The sequence below is a fragment of the Alosa sapidissima genome, chromosome 1 (assembly GCF_018492685.1).
Source record: "Alosa sapidissima isolate fAloSap1 chromosome 1, fAloSap1.pri, whole genome shotgun sequence".
Taxonomy (NCBI): Eukaryota; Metazoa; Chordata; class Actinopteri; order Clupeiformes; family Clupeidae; genus Alosa; species Alosa sapidissima.
Genome location: NC_055957.1, coordinates 17918396 through 17934529, shown reverse-complemented (window position 1 = coordinate 17934529; position 16134 = coordinate 17918396). Strand labels below are relative to the sequence as shown.

At 45.5% G+C, this 16134-nt stretch overlaps 1 protein-coding gene across 2 annotated transcripts in view; it reads right to left on the bottom strand.

Moving 5' to 3' along the window:
• LOC121724500 (zeta-sarcoglycan) overlaps positions 1–16134 on the bottom strand; it is a 228376-nt gene that overhangs the window by 187379 nt on the left and 24863 nt on the right. The gene's annotated exons all lie outside the window — the stretch shown is intronic.

Here is a 16134-nt window from a genome sequence, read left to right as displayed (position 1 = left end):
AGCACTGAAAACATTCGGCCTATTCAACTTCAACAGTCTAACTTTACTCTTGCCCCACACAGATGCATATTAGCAACAAATCTATTCATCTTCCACAGTAACAACATATGTCTTTCGCTAATGAGACCGTGCGAAACAAACTCCTACTGCTGGTACCGTTGCCTTTGCAGCTGAGGGCTAAAAGTACTGTCCCCCACCAGACTGTCGGACGATGAGAGAGCAAGAGCATGATGCTGTCGTCTAGCCCATCGTCCCCCCTGTCTGTGTGGACCACCAGACAGAATTGGGTCAGAGTAATTAGCCCGATAGAATCTTCATCAAGTCAACTGGAGGGACAGGTGCAGCTAAAAATAAAGCAGTGATGCTGCTCACTTCCTGTCTGACCAGAAAGGTGAACAAGTCTGAAATATTGAGTGCAGGAATCCACTGAAGCATCCTTTCATGCCATGGCCCTAACACATATCCATTGTTCTGTCTGCATTTAAACAGCTGGTAAAAAATCTCATTTAGCTCAATTTGACAGAAAAACACACAAGAACTCAAATGCAGCAAATATGCTTCTGTCTTCTGAGCAAGCTGCTTTGAAGACGAGGGCCTCCTTACGAAAGTACAAACATATACGTTACAACACACTGTTGGGATTTGTATTTGGGCACTGTCAGTGCACGTTATTTGGACTTTCTAATTCCCTGCACCCACCACCTCACCTCGTGGTTAACTCAGCAAGCACAAATCTGTGCCTGGGCCCTGCTCCTTTGGGTGTGAGTGTGAGCAGTTTCACTGGTTCTTCCTGAGGATTTTCCAGGGATTAAGAGCAGGAAGCCCGCACACTGCAGATGATAGCCTCCGCTTGTTGATGCCAATGGCTATTTGTTGTCACTGCAGAATACCCCCCCCCCCTCTTTTCTTCTTCTCCGTTTCCACTCTTTGGCAGTTGGCAGTCAAACAGACTGAGAAAATGTTCCATGTTTAACCTTACAGTCGTAACCCTCATCTTTCATCCAAACACACACACACACACACACACACACACACACACACACACACACACACACACACACAGAGAGTAAAGTAGCATTGTTAATTCAGCTTCACTTTGCCATATTGCCCCTGTCAGACCAGCACTCATAAAAATAAATCAGCATTTATCATACTGAACACCACGGTTATCATTCCTATTGACGGATGCCATTGCCAATCAATAGGATATCAATTACGCCTTTGGAAAGCCATACTGCTGTCTCAAATCATTAAGGCATGTCTTGAGACAACATATTTATTAAAGCAGCCAGGCTGGCTCTGTTCAATCTGAAAAAAAAAAGACACACAACTTGGTCACTTACGCCACAAGAGCAAGAGCATGAACCCTGGGCGGCTATCCCTCCAACGGAGAGCATAATTCAGATGGATGACAGGGCACCAAGTGAGCCATCTCTGCTCCCTACACATATTGGATTTCCTCTCGACTGCCGAGTGACCACAGATCCTTCTATTATTGACTGTCAGCTGACCTCAACCCACAGTCGGTTCTTGAATCGGACCTGGTGCATAGCTTCGAATGCTATTACGTTGGGTGTAAGCATTTATTGATGAAGCACAAGCACACAAAGGAGTTATTCATTCATTACATCTTATGGAAGTTTCTATGTCTCAAAATGACAAATTTATCTATCATGATGTTCATTTGGCAAGTCTATGAAGTAACTATTCAAACTATTAGAAAAAAACAGCCTAAAATTAAATGAATAATATTTCATTTGGTCATATAGGCTACGAATTTCTAGGCATTTTGTTGAAGTGGTCATTTGCGTATCACGGTGAAAAAGACATCTCCTCTGGTGCTTGTTTTCAGCATATTGACTGTCTGCTGACCATAGCGTCTGTCAGAGTGCTAGACTATTCGGATGGCTCTCTCTTTGATCCCTCTCTATATGTCCCAATACAATAGCCTAATGCACTCAATTGATTGTGAAATTCAACACATTGCTGGGGAAACAAATGCTTAATGTGTGTACAGTATGTGTGTGTGTATATATGTGTGTGTGTGTGTGTGTGTGTGTGTGTGTGTGTGTGTGTATGTGTACAGTATGTGTGAGAGTGTGTTTGTGTGTGTGTGTGTGTGTGTGTGTGTGAGTGTGAGAGTGTGTGTATGTGTGTGCCTGTGTGCTTCTGAACACACAGTAGCTCTTTGGGTTGGTAGGTCTTTATACCACAGTGCATAAACCACAGTGGAAGGTGAATAGGCCCATACAAACAGATGGGAACAAAAACAACAGCTAGTCTTACAAAACAGTAAGAAATAAGACACAGCGCCTACTCTGAGCAACACCTAAACATCTGAATTAAGCAAGAGCACAGCATTCTATAAAAGACTGCACGAGTAAACTCTGTGATATGTAGCCAAAACCAAAGCTCATTTAATGCCCCCCATCTCCTCACGCTTTTGAGGAAAAAGGAAGGTCCTCATAGTCATATTGATGTTTGTCGAGGGGCTTCAAATCACAGAAGCGCCTACTGCCCAGACCCGGCTCTCATAACCAGCCCAAATGAGGGGGAGCCACGACTGACAGGATAATGAGTGGGGGCAGTGGCCCAGGAGGGACACTCCATTACCATACATGCAATCACCGACAGCCTTGTGTGTAATCAAGGCAAGTCGAGCTCTTTTTGTGCAAGTGCCCGTTACATAACCCGGATCATCTCTGCTCATCTGATAACAGGGCACTGCAGGATCTGGGTGAAAGGGGAAGCACTGGCTTTAAGTCAGCCCAGCTCTTCAACATCAGGAGGGGGACCTGCTGGCTGAGAGTGATGGTGATCATATGAAAGATTCTAGCCAATTCCAGATCAATCTGACGTGCTCATACGTGGGTTGAACAGTACATCCTTCATTTCAATACAATGGGAAATTAGACGAAAACGTGTGGATGCAATGCGACAGGACTACACAAACATTCACAGAACATTCAAGGTCGACAAATAATTCCAAGATAGATTCTGATATACTGTAATATCAAAATCTACAGCCTGGGGTGAACAAAGAAGTGTGTGTGAGTGTGTGTGCGCGTGCGTGTGTGCGTTTGTGCGTGCGTGCGTGCATGTGTGTGTGTGTGTGTGTGGGAGTGTGCACACTTCTCTGTAGATATCACTGAAAAAATGTAGGCAGGCGTCGAGTGGGATGCAAAGCAGGGTCTTCATATGCACACCATAAACATTATGACAGAATGTAAAGTGACTACTCCATGCTAACAGACACAATGCTATACACTCCAGCAGAGCTTGCCAGTGTTGTGTTCAAATGTGTTTGCGGGCATCCCTAATGGGGTAGCCGTGGCCCACTGGTTAGCACTCTGGACTTGTAACCGGAGGGTTGCCGGTTCGAGCACCGACCAGTGGGCTGCGGCTGAAGTGCCCTTGAGCAAGGCACCTAACCCCTCACTGCTCCCCGAGCGCTGCCATTGTAGCAGGCAGCTCACTGCGCCAGGATTAGTGTTTGTTCACTGTGTGCTGTTTGTGTTTCACTAGTTCACTGATTGGGTTAAATGCAGAGACCAAATTTCCCTCACGGGATCAAAAAATGATATATACTTTTATACTTATACTTAATGAAGTACTCGTGATATGGTAGAGCGACAGCTGTGGCAGAGGAGCTGTATGGGAGGATGTGCTCGTCAAGTGAAGTGTGAAGTGTTCATGATATGCTGATTTGTCCAGATATGGCTCTACTGTAAAAGAAAGAAATGCTGGTGTGGTGCAGTGGTGAGCTCTTGTTTCTGGAGAATATGTACATTAGGTTGCTTTTGAGAGGGCTTGATTGCTTTGAAAAGTAATTTTCTGACAGCAAATAGTGAAATCTGAGAGATTAAGCCTTTGTTAAAATCATTCAATCAAGTGGGGATGGGGGGGGGGTGGGGGGTACACATTTAATCAGGAAGAATGGGAACTGTCATGATAGACTGATAAAAAATGTGCTTCAGTTAAGCCTAATCAAAACTATCAGTATGTCTACACTATCAGTTACCATTGTCATTCAGAAAACTATCAACATTGCCGCGGCATTTCAATATGTAGGATAGGCACAAGGAACAATGGAAAGGCTACAGTGTCACCAGAGCTGGCAACTCTCCCATTTGACAAATATCTCACTACTTTACACCACACATGCCTTTTCCACACTAACTTTTCATCTTTGCTTCCTTCTTTGTGATTTTTGTATTACGACACATTTGTAGACAACAAGATCCGAGTATTACTGTAACACAATGCTAAGGTCACTAGGTGGATTTAGAACATGGCAGCTTTGCCACGTTGCTGACTGCCTCCAAATGAAAAAAGTGCAACAGTGTTTTGTTTATCGACCAATAACCAAACGACTAAAGTGATTAATGAATGCACCAAGAGGGTCTGATGCATCTCTTGGACCAAGAGTCTCTTGATCTCGTGAATGAGCGGTAGAGGAAGAAGATGGTTCCTGGTTCCAACTCTTGAAGGGTCACAGACAGATGTCTGTATTGTTGGCATGTGTGAGGTTGTGAGAGTGTATGAATGGGTGAATATGAGGAATGACACTGTAATGCACGCTGAGTGCTCTGATGAACAAAAAGCACTACAGTATATGACTTCAGTCCATGTACCAGTATGCACTGAGCCAACACCAGCGCCTGGCCTTGACATACTGTATGTGTAGCCTTCACGCATAACTACTGCCATTATAAATCCATCGAAAATAGCACTCAATATGTTGATTCCACAGCCAAAGTCATACAAATAATATTTTAAAAGTAGGAATTATATGTCAAGTGCCATTTTGGTGTAATGAAAGAGGGAAGGTACTGACATCTTGAGAATCACAAAGGATAGAAATTCAATACAGAGACGATGTTAGTTCAGTCTTCTAACTCTTACGTATTGATATTGTGCCTTTGCTATAGATAAGCTCTACACGATGATGAGCCAAACAGTGCATTTCCAAAGTGTGTATGCAGCCCACAGAGATTTTAATGAAGTGGTGTGAGATGGAGTTTGGCCAGGCCGTGGGGTGAGCTTGTCCCTGGGCTCTGTGGTTTCAGCAGTAATCAGAGCCCCTCCACGCACCAATTATGCCTCCCTTTAGCAAGTGATGGGCCAGCATCATCGGACATCCGCACGGCGCATAATCAACAGGATACGCGGCAGCACGGGAGCACAGCTAGCGTGGGAGTGTGGGAGTGTGGGAGTGTGAGATGGGAACATGGCAAGTGTGTGTGTGTGTGTGTGTGTGTGTGTGTGTGTGTGTGTGTGTGTGTGTGTGTGTGTGTGTGTGTGTGTGTGTGTGCGTGTGTGTGTGTTTGTGTGTGTGTGTGTGTGTGTGAGACAGAGAGAGAGAGAGAGAGAGAGAGAGAGTGTATGTAGGTCTGTGTGTCTGAACATGTATGCGTGTATTTGTTTATGCAAATGTGTGTATGCAATTATGCAAATGCATATGTGAGCATGCACATGGAGTACGTGTGAGTTTAGTTGCAAACTAATAAAACGCCATGGAAACGAGACTCAAGAGTCTTTAAGTCTACATGCATGTGTGTCTGTACTCTGCAAACACAGGAAACTCAGGAGGAAATAAAAAACGTATTTAACTGCCTCTCAGTCTTACTGTGAATCAAGTCAGTCAGCTTTCTCCTCTATTTCATGCTGTATCACACAATGCCCCATATTCTATTCAGATCTCTGAATTAGAGTCCTGGAAAACAGGGGTGAAAAAAGCAGCAAATGAAATGAACTCACTTGCAGCTTAGTGGGGCCAATTTGCAGCCTTTGACGCTTTCTGAGAGGGCCTGTTTTGCCAAGCACTCTGCGTTAGCACATATTATGCAGCAAATTCTCCAGCAATGCCTTTGGCTGCACTTTAACATCTTTATCTGAAGGAGCCACATATTGCAAACAGCCTTGTGAAGATGATTAAGCAAGGCAAATGGGACCAGAGCAGACTGCAAAAGTGTCATTGAAACCCAAAAGAAGGGTTTGTTTTTCTTTTCACACTTTTCACATTACTGTAGTTTCCCCTCCTGTATTGCATACGGTTGATGTTCTCATTACATTCATTACAGTTACATAGCATTATGAACTGGTATGAACATTTACAAATATCAGCTTTGGCAGCCTTCTAATTAGGTATGCTAACTACTAAAACAACTAGGAATTGAACTGACTTGAAGTCAAATTGAGATGGAAAGTGTGTAAGGGCAGGGTGCTAGCTCAGCTTTGGCAGCACTCTATCGAAATAGAGATACCAATAATAAAAACAACAACAACTCTGAATTGAACTGAATTTAGAGAGGAGCAGTGTGAAAGAGAAGCAGTGTGAAAGAGGAGCAGTGTGAAAGAGTAGGGTGTGGCAGGGTAGCTGGTATGCAGAGGTCCAGCCCATCACACTGACCTCCCTGTGGTGCCCGCCATGGCCTGTAGGCTTTACGGGAGGCGTGTGTGGCAGTGCCAGGCATCAGGCGCCCATCCCGCCTCTGGCAGCGGCATGCACCTGCTCCAGTTCCCGCAAACAGGGCGAGCCGTGATGAGATGAGACCGAAGAATGGCAGACAGGAAGAAAGAGGAGACGAGGAACCCGTGCCAAGGTCGTAAAATTCTTGGCACGGAAGATTCGCTTACCTGCACTAAAAACAGGCAGCCCACAAAAGATGACAGAGTAGTATTCTGTGCCTCATTCTCTCATTCTCTTTCTCTCTCTCTCTCTCTCTCTCTCTCAGTCTCTCCATACCACTAATTCTTCTGGATTCACAACTGTGCCATCAGCCGATGCTACCCCATTCTGGTGAAGGAAAACCTAGAGGGGATTAGACTGTCTGCCGTATCCTGAGCAACAGCCATGCTGCGGACAACATTGCCGTGCATAAACACACAAGGAATAAATCAAGTGTGTAAGCACTCAGGGTTATGATCATCAGTGATCAAATCAGCCCTGGCTCCATCTCCAGGTGACAACGTAAGCACCCAGAGTATACACAAACAGAAATAAATAAGGGCCTAGGGAGGAGAAAGCCAATGAGATGAGGCTCTGATAAAGACAGGAGGAGAGCAAGAGGGAGGAGAGAGACAGAGGGAAAGAGAGAGAGAGGGGAGGGAGAGAGAGAATGAGCAACATAATAAAGTAAAGGAGAGGGAGTAGGGTAGGAAATAGAGACAGAGGTAGAGAAGGAGAGAAAAAGATAAAGTGAGGGAGGGAGAGAAAGAGAGAGGGAGAGTGAGAGAGTGAGTGAGAGAAAGAGGGAGAGAGAGGCTGACATAGGCATCCCTTTTCCCTTAACAGATGTGAGGCCCCTGCTGGCTCCACATTAAGTTGACAGACTGCTGTGTCAAAGCCTGCTCCATCCTCCCTCTCTCATCCTCCTCTGTTCCTTCTCTCTCTTTTCATTTACCTATCCTCCTCTCCCTTCTTCACTCTGGCTTGCCTCCTCTCCTCTCCCCTCCCCTCTCCTCTCGCCTGCCATCCTCCTCATCTCCTCTGTCCTTGCATCCTGGCGACACCCTCTTCTCCTCTCTCACACTCTCTCCATCCCCTTGTCTCTCCTGTCATCCTCTTCTTGCCTTTTCTCTCAGTGTCTCCCCTCAGCCTACACTCAGAGCCCCAGTAGATTTTCACCAGGATCGAGGAGAGAGGGAGAGAGAGAGAGAGGGAGAGAGGGAGGGAGGGAGAGAGGGAGAGAGGGAGGGAGGGAGGGAAGAGAAGAGAGGAAGAATGTGATGAGATGACACACTCCAGCGCGGGGACGCTGTCTCTAGATGAGGCCCTTTCACGCTTTCACTCTCATGGCTGGTTTTCACTCAACCCACAGAACAACATGTTGACAAACACAACTGGAGGCTGGTGGAATCTCCGGTTGCCACTTTTGGATCAACATTGCATTTGCTGCTGTTGAGTTGAGTGTAGAAGGGATATATAGGTGGATGGATGGATAGATAGATAGATAGATAGATAGATAGATAGATAGATAGATAGATAGATAGATAGAGGGTGTGATGAGTGTGGGAAAAAACAGGGACCAAAGAGAGCTATGTTAGCCCTCAGGTGTCTTTCTCCAGCTTCCTCTCAGGGTTAGTTAAATTTGCTATTTATAAGCCCTCAGGAGCGCGAAAGAGTTCACACAAGGAGGATAAAGTGACCCACTTAGTAGATAATGGTATTCAAAACGAAATCGGAATAAAAGGAGAACACACACACACACACACACACACACACAAAAAAACCTATCAACTTCCCCAAACACAAGCGGACCAGGCTGCTGCTTATTATACTTAGCACTGAGCCATTTCACAGAGATGGTTTACTGCTGCACATGGAGCATAAAACGGAAAATGAAAAATGCCATCCTTGTCTTCATCTTGTTTTGTTTGCATGTGCTCATGTTCAAATGGGTCTGTAATTCAAAAACAATTCCCCATTGTACGACAGAACTCTTTCAAACGGATTAAATCTTATTGTTATGGTATCCTAAACACAAATGTCAGAGAATAGATTATACAGATATACCATAAACAACAGCCGGAGATATTTACACAGATACTCACTGCTATGGAGGTAGTACTGTAACGTAATGATCATAGGTCATAAAAAACAAATTTCCCACTTGGGTTGCCAAACCAGGACACAGATCTATGTCGGAAATCACATCATTTCATGTAGGAGCTTTATATAGAGTTCTTTGGCTTTCATCTGACGGGGAAAGGCCAACACAATGACACCGCCTCATTTTTCAGAGGGAGACGCAAAGATGGTGCAGCCAAGTGCCCCAAGCCGACTATCTCATTCCATTCCTCAGAGCCTTGAAGAGCCCAGACACAATCATTTATCCATTGAGCTTACTAAGGTCTCTCTCTCGCTCTCTTCCTCTCTCTCTTTCCTCTTTCTCTCTCTCTCTCTCTCTTTCTCTCTCTCTCTGGAACAAGACCCGGTGTCCTGACACGAGGCAACCGCATCAGAGGCCAGAAGCAAAGTGTTCCTCTGGAGAGTTGGAGAAAAATAGTTGTTTTCATAAGGAGCAGAGGTCCTGTAAGACCTGAGAGGAACTCTTTGTGATGAAGCACCAAAAAAAAAAACCTCAACTTATTGTGTGACAACTCACAACTGACCAGGGCTCGGGGCCAGGGCAAAGTGAGTGTTCAACAGAGATTGCGAGAAAAAGACCTCTCTCTCCACCCGCCCCCCCCCCCCCCCCCCCCCCCCCCCCCACCACCACCCCCCCCATTCTTTCTCATAGAAGAGAATAGAGTGCCTTCTAAGTCAGGTGCTTTTAGATGAAAGAACTGAGATCAAACGATCCTGGTACATGGTGAACGTAAAAAGCCCACATCTACTCATCTCTCTCTCTCTCTCTCTCTCTCTATCTCTTCTCTCTTTTTCTCTTTCCATGGTTCCAGGATAGATAACAGCATTTTACATGTTTGAGCAAGGAATTCTGTGAAAGCCACCCACTAAGCTGGTAAAACTATCACATAACAACAGAAATTTAGTATCTTTCCCCGGCACCTGCGTGTGACGACACAGACACAATTCATGTAAGCCAAACTAAATACCTTGAAAGAGTTCTGCAACCCTAGGGCAACATGCAGCAGACAAGCATAGCATGCAGTATTGTGACCAGACGTTCTAGAAAAACTCTGAAAGAGGGGGATCTCATCTCATATATCCTTAACAGGCAGGCGTGGAGGAAGTTTTGACATTTTGAGGCCAGTGGTCTGCAATTACGGAAGGGGAAAAAGATAAATTAAATGGAGGCAGTTGTTGGTGCACTTGAAGTTTAATTATCAGTCTCCGAGTCAGCATCAGACCGACACTTCATCTTCACAACAAGTGTGTGCAGATGTGAACATGTATTAGATAGGCTAATCCACTGTAATGAGACCTTGTATTACAAAAAACAAAAGTTGAAGGTCAGCGAACCTGGACTTTCTCCTCAGACACTTTATGTTTCATTTTTTTTTTCCCGCATTGCATACAAATTGGATTTTCTTCATCCTGGATAACAAAGTGCAATCTATTTCAAAATCTGGATTTTCTTCATCCTGGATAACAAAGTGCAATCTATTTCAAAATCCATTTCATTCTATGACAAATTAGTGTCTGAGGCCAATGATGCAGGAAGTGAATTGAATGTTGAATGATTTCGAAGTGTCTTGTCTATCGTGCCGTTCATCACACTCCAGGGCATTACGGGCCATGGGCTAGGAAACGCACACGCATAATAACATGAGGTGCGCCCACGCATCCGCCAATACCTGACTGCTCTCAAATGTTGTTCAATCTGTGATTGATTGGCCATGTCTAGAATGAGGTAGCATCCGGTAATGGATGGCATCTCTAAATTCCCATTCAGAAATAAAGAAGCATTAACAAAACAATGGGAGATTCTGTTGTGGTACGGGCCACAATCTCCTATTCAGAATGCTATTCTATTCCATTAATCTATTCAAAAAAAGATCTCATATCGACCCATCAGGCATTTGGGAAGTTCAAATGTCATTCAAGTCCAAGTCAGGAATGCATTTTGCTATTTAGGTGTGGGTGGATGGCTAGCTTATTGTAGATCAGATGCTCTGAAATGAGGGACTAACTGGAGCCGGAGGCAATATCACAGCACATCCTTCAGGTTTAATTACATTCACCCACACTCTACACACTTCACTCCCTCTTACACTCTCTCTCTGTCACACACACATTCACACACACATACACATACACATACACATACACATACACATACACATACACATACACATACACATACACATACACATACACATACACATTCACATACACATACACATACACATTCACATACACATACACATACACATACACATACACATACATACACACATTGATGGAGGCTCATCTCACTGGGAGAACGCAACAGCCTGGGCAGGCCAGGCTGCTCGGTTAATTACTCTCACACACACACACACACACACACACACACACACACACACACACACACACAACTGCGTCGGTTCGTTTGGCTGAGCAGGCCGGGCTGTTCAGTTAATTACTCGCTGACAAACCTGCGCACTTCATTCCTGGAAATGAGTAATGAGATGACTAGTCAAGCACAATGCACTGACCCATGTTTTGTGCAATTAGATTAAAGAAATACAGCAATTTGCTTTAATTACAGGTAGGACTGTTTTCCATTGGGGCTGACTGGAGTCCCACTGGCGAGTTTCATACATGCACAATGGGGACATGAGCTTGGGCAGTTAAGATAAGCACAGAACGCCTACAGGAGGTCCGCGACTAGTGAGGTGGAAACTATAAGTCTTTCAGGCCTGAATATTAAATGATGTATATGCATAAATACATATGTAGCCAGGGCTGTAGGTGTGTGTGTGTGTGTGTGTGTGTGTGTGTGTGTGTGTGTGTGTGTGTGTGTGTGTGTGTGTGTGTGTGTGTGTGTGTGTGTGTGTGTTTAATGTGCTACACAGGAATCAATCCCATTAAAATTGCATATGGTGAACAACTGTCTCATTAAATGCCTGCTAAAATATGCAAATACAACTAATGAGTTTGTTGGCAGTGCTTTTTTCGATTACAACTAAAAGAAAACATTTTTCATAGTTGCAGGGCATAGAAGACCTTTAAGTGAGAGACAGGAAGAGTTGCTCTGAGAACAGTTACAGCCCTTGGCGAATAGATTACCTCCCTCAGCATGAGTTAAGACAAATGACTGTATATAGCGCTGAGGATTTCCGTACGCAGCGCTGACACCACGGGCTAGTTCCTGCATGGATGCAGGCCACAAACATAAGCAAAAACAAAACAAAATGACCTTGATGTCAGGCTCACTATCTCTCACACTCGCACTCTCTCTCCACCACTGTGATGTGGCACTTGCTAACAAAGGAGAGAGTGAGACAGAGAGTGAGATGGTTAATAGGATTATTTCATTAGGGCCGACTTGTTTTATGCTAATGCCTGCGTAATTGCCCGGCTAAATGTCCGCAGATCAGGACGTTCACTTTGGCCATCTTCTAATTGCCCTCCCTTCTCTCATGCCTGCAGTGCCATGGTTAATTAAAATTCCCTGTGAACTGCCTCACAAACCAGACACAGAGAAACAGTATATTTGTGTGTGTGTGTGTGTGTGTGTGTGTGAGTGTGTGTGTGTGTGTGTATGTACAGTATTTGTGTGTGTGTATCTGTCTGCGTGTGTGTGTGTGTGTGTGTGTGTGTGTGTGTGTGTGTGTGTGTGTGTGTGTGTGTGCGTCCATGAGAGAAAGAGAAATTAGAATGATAGGCCTGGGGACCGCCCTGTCAGACTTCGCCCAGCTCCCGCTGCTGCTGTGCCGTGCAGTGCTCATGTGATGGAGCGGGCTCCAGGAATGAATTGCGGGGCCTCTGAGGGTGCCCGTATGAATCATTTAACCGCGCCAGGGTTTGGAGTGCTTAGGAGCCCTCTGTAGGGCCTCCACAGGGGGGCCATCACTCTCTCCCCTCCTGCTCCCCTCCTCTCCCCATGACTTCTCACCTCTCCCCACTTAGCCCACACTCCCCTCCACTGTCTTCTCTCTGTCTATTAATCTATCTATCTATCTATCTATCTATCTATCTATCTATCTATCTACCTATCTACCTATCTACCTCTATCTATCTATCTATCTATCTATCTATCTATCTATCTATCTATCTATCTACCTATCTACCTCTATCTATCTATCTATCTATCTATCTATCTATCTATCTACCTACCTACCTATCTACCTATATCTATTTATCTATCTATCTATCTATCTATCTATCTATCTATCTTTGTCTCCTCTTCTCGATTTAGCTCTCTCTCCTGCCTCTCAATGCTGTTTCTGCCTGCTTTTTCTTCCCTCTGTGTTTTTTAAAAGGACTCGTTGTTGTGCAGGCTGAGCAGGAGTGAAGAGGTCAAGCCCACTCACCATGCAGGCCGCTGACGCGTTCATTCCCTGCAACCCACTCCACTCCCACCTCCATCACGCTTCACAGCCATGATACATTGATTACAGAGGCCAGGGAGAGGGAGAGGGGGAGAGGGAGAAAGAGCACATTTTTGTGTGACTAAACGCAAAAATACAGTAATATGTCCTGATTTACAGTTTTTCTCAGTCACTTTGGTGCATTTCTTGAATCACCACAAATATTTGCACCACATATCTCGAAACAATTTGTGCAAACTGCACCACACAGTGGATTACCTGCAAAGGCACGTAACTTGCTCAGAATGCTTAGTTTATGTCTCAAAAGCAGATGTTTATGCCAATCAGTATGTCAGTGCCATCAGAATGACATGTTCCTGTGTCACTGTTATGAACAAGATACTTTCAAAATACTTTCAAAATGTCACTTGACAGATTACATGTGACAACTGGCTCAAGACTTCTGAATGTAATGACTTAAGCATTGAACCAATGCCTAAATGTTTTGAGATGTAGATCAATTCAACTGTATGTGTGTGTGTGTGTGAAAGAGAAAATGTCCGACAAAAGTCAGTCCCTCGTGCAGTTCATCGGAGGCTATTTGTTTTTTGACCCACGGGGTGAAAATGGCCACACAGCTGCGCGGGGCTCGGGACACGGTGTTAACATCAGCCTCTGTCAGCACGGACGCAGGTAAGTCCACCATCCCAGCAGCCTCGGCCACTCCAGACACACTCCAGCTGGGAGACATCTGGCCACCGCCACCACTCACACGGCAGAAACACCACTCACCAGAGCAGCAGGGATAGAGAGAGAGAGAGAGAGAGACAGAGAGAGAGGGAGAGAGAGAGAGAGGGAGAGAGAGAGAGAGAGAGAGAGAGAGAGAGAGCGATCACCCTGCCCAGGGTGGAGGTCTAAACATGAGTGAGAGGGAGGGAAGACAAAGTAAAGAAAGCGAGCAAGAGTGAGTGAGAGAGAGAGTGAGAAAAAGAGAGAGAGAGACAGAGAGAGAGAGAGAGAGAGAGAGAGAGAGAGAGAGAGAGAGAGAGAGAGAGAGAGAGAAGTGTTCACTGGTGTGCTGTGTTCCTATGTTGTCTGACGCAAGCAGGAGCAAATAAAGAAGAAAGATAACAGAGCAGAGAAAGTGCTGGTCAGGCACAGCACTGATGATTGGAGAGATGAAGAGACATGGAGCAGGAGAGAGAGAGAGAGAGAGAGAGAGAGAGAATACAGAGAGGGGGGGGGGGGTGATGTGGTGCATTTGAGTGTGCTGTCTGTGCTGGCGAGTAGGAGGGATAGTAAACGCGAAGGGAGAAAAAAACAGACTGAGATAAGAGAGCAAATGGGGATGGGGAGATGAGAGAGAGAGAGAGAGAGAGAGAGAGAGAGGATGAGAGAGAGAGAGAGAGAGAGAGAGGATGAGAGATCACCCTGCCCAGGGTGGAGGTCTAAACATGCACGAGTGAGAGCGAGGGAAGACAAACTAAAGAAAGCGAGCAAGAGAGAGAGTGAGAGAGTGAGAAAGAGAGAAAGTGAGAGAGTGAGAAAGAGAGAGAGAGAGAGAGATAAAGGAAAGCTTGAGCAGAAGGAGAGCGCATTTGTTCCATCCCTAAGACTGCACACTTCTTGCACAGGACTGAAAGAGTAAAAAAAAAAAGGAAATGAACAAAAGGCAGAAAAAGAGCTTGGCCTCGCCTCTAGAAAAAAAAAAAACGAATCCCTGTCACTTTACACAAGAGCACAGGGCCCGAAAGCTCCCCCTCTCATCCGCTAACTCTCCTTTTCACGTCCCCCTGTGGCAAGAGGGGGGGAGGGGGGGGGGATAAGTGGGAGAGTGGGGGGGTGTGGAGTCTGCAGAGGAACGCAGAGTGTGAGGGGCAAGGGCTTTAATTAAGGTAATTGGCAGCCACTGGAGAGAGAGCTTCCAAAAATACACGCTGCATTACGCCCGTCTCTTTGGCTGTTCGGCGTGCGCCTGCCGAGACGCTGGGCTACAGTCATCCAGAAAATGGTGATTATTTAGGGCAGGGCCTGAGCGCGGAGCACCACCTCATCCATCAGGCTTATGTGCATACAATGAAGTTGGGGACGGCTGAGTTCTCTTCTTCATCACTACAGGACACCCTCCATTTTGTGTGTGTGTGTGTGTGTGTGTGTGTGTGTGTGTGTGTGTGTGTGTGTGTGTGTGTGTGTGTGTGTGTGTGTGTGTGTGTGTGTGTTGGGAAGGGGGAGTGCGGGGTGGTGTGGCGCGTGTGTGTGTGTGGAGTGGGTGTCAGTACATATAACAGCTTAATGCATTACACCACTAATGCGGCCCACCACATCATCGACTCGATGACTAAGTTGCGCCAAAGCGGGCAGGGGCACTGACGACAGAGTGTGGAGAGCTCTGCAGGGAGGGGAAAGCGACGAGTTGGGGGGGTGGGGGGTTCTGCTACGTTCCAGGAAATGTGCACGCAAAAACCTGAGCGAGTCATCACAAACTGGGCCAGCGGCGTCCTTAAAGGCTCTCAGCCCATTTCCCAAATGAAGCGCACACTCAGTGTCACCACCAGGGGGGGTGGGGGGGGGGGGGGGGGGGTAGGGTTACCACAAGGCCACTCGGACTCACATTATTTTCACGTCAGCTCCATCTCAAGCCTTAAGAGGCCTTACTGTAATCAAGCTAACTGCTGCTTATGGTGGATTCACAGGTGTATATAGAGAGGTGTGTGCACGCACATGTGGAGAATTGTGATGAATGCAAACTTTTGCACTGACATTCACGCATGCATGATTTACACTTGATTTCCCACTGAATATTGAAGCATGTGTGGCTCTATGGATTTGAAGCATATGTGAAAATATTCAAACACACACACAAACACTTCTACATCTGCTCATGCAAGCCCACCAATCTGTGTGTAAACACATTTATCCTAATGAGCCTTTCCATGTGCACTCAAATGCTGTTGGAGATCAGGTGCGCGTGTGTGTGTGTGTGTGTGTGTATGTGAGTGTGTGTGTGTGCACATATGTAAAACTTCTACCCACAATCCTTAGAGTCAGATTGCTAATAAAAGAGTGCAGTACAAGCATTTTGAGTTTGATCCATAACTTTAAAAAGATGTAACATTTTGTCTTTATTCATTCTTCATCTGTATTCATCTGTATTAATCTTCTTCTGTACAAAAATCACTGAAATGTGTGTATGTGTGAGTTTGAGTGTGA